This window comes from Cervus canadensis, chromosome 7, assembly GCF_019320065.1.
Source record: "Cervus canadensis isolate Bull #8, Minnesota chromosome 7, ASM1932006v1, whole genome shotgun sequence".
Classification (NCBI taxonomy): domain Eukaryota; kingdom Metazoa; phylum Chordata; class Mammalia; order Artiodactyla; family Cervidae; genus Cervus; species Cervus canadensis.
The window spans coordinates 8807-12539 of NC_057392.1; the positions used below are offsets into that span (position 1 = coordinate 8807).

Here is a 3733-nt window from a genome sequence, read left to right on the forward strand (position 1 = left end):
GCTTTAAAATGTAGTGTAAAATCCAAGTGAATTTAATTAAGCAAGAATCAATCTTGGACACATGCCAATTCTAAGACAATGATAAATGAAATCAGAAGAGAGAAAATGTCCAGTGATTTTTTTGACCCTACTGGGAAATATGATGATATCTTTGTAAGAATTATATACATTTTCAATATGTTCTTTATTAAGCTTAAAGCAATGCAGTAAGATAAAGAAAGAAAAGTAGCACAAGAAAATAGCATGTCAACATTTCAATTCAACTTTCAACCATGGGGCCTCACAGTGCTGGACACGACTGAGTTGATCTGAACTGAGTTTTATCAAACCAACTTGATTGAATGAAAAGGACTAAATAATTGAATGGAATTTTTCTATACTAAAATAAGTAGGAAAAGAACTTACTTGAGATCAGCTTCCCTGGGAAATGGCTAGTTCCTGTCTTCCTATGGAAATATAAGATTTGCAATTCTTTTCGTTAAATTACCCTAACATGGTAAACTTTTTTTCTTTCTTTCGTTTTTTTTTTTTTTTTTTTTTTTTTTTTTTTTTTTTTTTTTTTTTTTTTTTTTTTTTTTTTTTGGTGAGCTCTGTGCAAGTTCTTTAAATAGTATACAATGAATATGGAAATCTTCTGAATAATCAGACAAGTTTATGGAGGAAATAAACGGAGAGTTGAATGAAGGAAAATTATCTTCAAGCAGTCTTTTGACCTCTGTTGTCATACTGGATGAAAAGATTTCCAAGTCTTCATGAGTGAGTTAATACATCTTTTTTCAGACTGTGAACATTTCTCTACAAGGTGAGACTAAATTAATAGTGGAATTCAGGCTTCACAGTTGTGTGACTATATTGTGTAAGAAAGTAAGCCATTCTGAAGTAAGTCAAACTTCAATACCAGTTCTAGTTTTATCATATAAAAATGTGTGGCCTTGGGGCAATTATTTCAAATAAAATGTGAGAAATACCATTATTGTGACTGTAATGTTAAGTGTGATATTCTAAATTGTGAGTGCATGATTGGAATCCATCATGGTTGTTTTGAGCACTAGAATGATATGCATTCATGCGTGCTAAGTCTCTTCAGTTGTGTCCAGCTCTATGTGACAGTATGGACTGTAGCCTGCCAGGCTCCTCTGTCCATGGGATTCTCCAGGCAAGAACACTGGAGTGAGTTGCCATGCGTTCCTTCAGTGGATCTTCCCGACCCAGGGATTGAACCTTCTTCTCATGTCTCCTGCATTGGCAGGTGGGTTTTTTACCACTAGAACCAGAACACAATTTAAAGAAAACCACTTGGACTGCTTCAGGAGAACAAATTGTTGAAGGTGAGAATAAAAGAGGACATACTTGGCCAGAGGCAGTTGAACTGGGCCAGGAAGGTAATGAGGGTATGGAAGGATTAAATTTGTGATACATTATGAAAGTAGAGACTAGAGGACTTGGTAAAGCTATGAAAAAGTCCTATGAGATCAATAAGGGAGTGAAAAACACTCTGAGATGATGATGATGATGATGATGATGATGATTATTTGGTCTGAGCAATTACTTTGAAGGTTATACCATTCAATGAGAAGAGGAACACCTTTTATTTTGGAAAAAAAATTATTTCTTGTAAACATACCAAACTGATATCCAAATAGAGATGTCCAAAACTGGAGGGGTTACATGCACAAGATTCAAAATAAGTGCACACATACAGGCTGGATACACAAAATTAGACTGTTTCAGTATTTATTGGTCAGGAAAAAAGAGGACTATCCAACTAAAGACCCCAAGAAAGAAGTTTCAGTGAGTTTTGAGACAATCCAGGGTATTGACTTTATACTTACAGTTTGATCTGCTCTCACCAAATATGTAAATTTCATTCAGTAGGACTCAGTAGTTAACATTTGGCATTTCATAAATGGGGTATCTTTCCATGGAATTCCCTTTTCGTCTTTTCTTGTTCTTTTACTTTTCCTTGAAAGCCCAATCAAAGCATCACTTTCTCCAGGAAGTCATCTGTTATTCCAGATTTTTTGGTATAACGCTAATATTGTGACTCTCAGCATTGTATGAATACTCTGTAATGGCCTTTAATGCATTGGCTTGGAATTGTTTGACCCCTTGCTATGTGCCCTATCACTGAAGATAGGGAACTATGCCTTATTAAAGTTGGTAATTATAATGTTTGTGATGCATTGGACACAGAAATTCCATATACATTGTTTTAATTGAATTGATTAATAAAAAGATTAATTTAAAATGCATGTTGAGGTTTGACAGAAAAGAAAATTCTGTAGATCAATTATCCTTCAATTAAAAACTATTTAAAAAAAGAGTAAAGGGAATAAGGACAAGTGAAAAAAATAACAAATAAATAAATAAAATGCATTTAAAAGATTTCTCCCTTGTTTTGCAGGTAAATTGCCTCCATCCAGATTAGATGGAGCCAAGGAGCAATGTAACTTATTTCATCCTCTTGGATCTCACACAGATTCCAAAGGAACAGAAAGTTCTTTTTGTTGTTCTTGCTTCTCTACATTTTGACTATGGTGGGCAACCTGCTCATTTTTGTGACTATAACTGTCAGTAAGACTCTGAATTCACCTACGTACGTTTTTCTTGCTAGCTTAACATTTAGAGATTTAATTTACTTTTCTTCTGTTTCCCCCAGATTGATTTCAGACTTGTTCTTTGGGGTAAATACAATATCCTTCCAATTTTGTATGACCCAGTTCTTTACTGAACACCTTTTTGGAGGATCAGAGGTCTTCCTTCTGCTGGTGATGGTCTATGACCGCTATGTGGCCATCTGTAAGACCTTGCATTACTTGGTGATCCTGAGGCACAGGGTGTGTGTTGTGCTCCTAGTCCTATCTTGTGTTGGAGGTTTTCTACACTCAGTAATTCAACTTGGCACTGTTTATGGGCTCCCATTCTGTGGCTCCAATGTCATTGACCACTTTATGTGTGACATGTACCCCTTACTGAAACTAGTCCGTACTGACACCTATGCCACTGGCATCTTAGTGGTGGCCAATGGAGGACTGAGCTCTGCTATGGTTTTCCTGCTCTTACTCCTCTCCTATGGAGTCATCCTGTACTCTCTGAAGAACCTGAGTCAGCAAGGGAGGCAGAAAGCCCTCCAGACCTGTGGTTCTCACATCACTGTTGTTTTCTGCTTCTTTCTTCTCTGTATTTTCATGTATTCAAGACCTGCTAAGACCTTCCCCTTTGACAAATCATTGAATGTATTTTATACAGTCATAACCCCCATGCTGAACCCATTAATCTACAGTCTAAGAAATTCTGAGATGACTAATGCTATGAAGAAATTCTGGAGAAACACAATGAGATCAAGTATTAAATAAGTGTGTTATTCATCAGAAAGAAACTACCTTAGCCTTAAGTTCGTTTCAGTTCAGTCACTCAGTTGTGTCTGACTCTTTCCAACCCCATGAACTGCAGTGCACCAGGCCTCCCTGTCCATCACCAACTCCGCAGTTTACCCAAACTCATGTCCATTGAGTCGGTGATGCCATCCAATAATCTCATCCTCTCTCGTCCCCTTCTCCTCCTGCCCTCAATCCCTCCCAGCATCAGGGTCTTTACAGATGAGTCAGCTCTTCACATCAGGTGACCAAAGTATTGGTGTTTCAGCTTCAATATCAGTCCTTCCAATGAACACCCAGGACTGATGTCCTTTAGGATGGACTGGTTGGATCTCCTTGCAGTCCAAGAGACTCTC

The 3733-nt window shown here is 37.3% G+C and overlaps 1 pseudogene; it reads left to right on the forward strand.

Annotated features, from left to right (window-relative positions):
- Window positions 1-2428: 2428 nt before the first annotated feature.
- Window positions 2429-3356, forward strand: LOC122445220 (annotated as a pseudogene).
- Window positions 3357-3733: the final 377 nt, after the last annotated feature.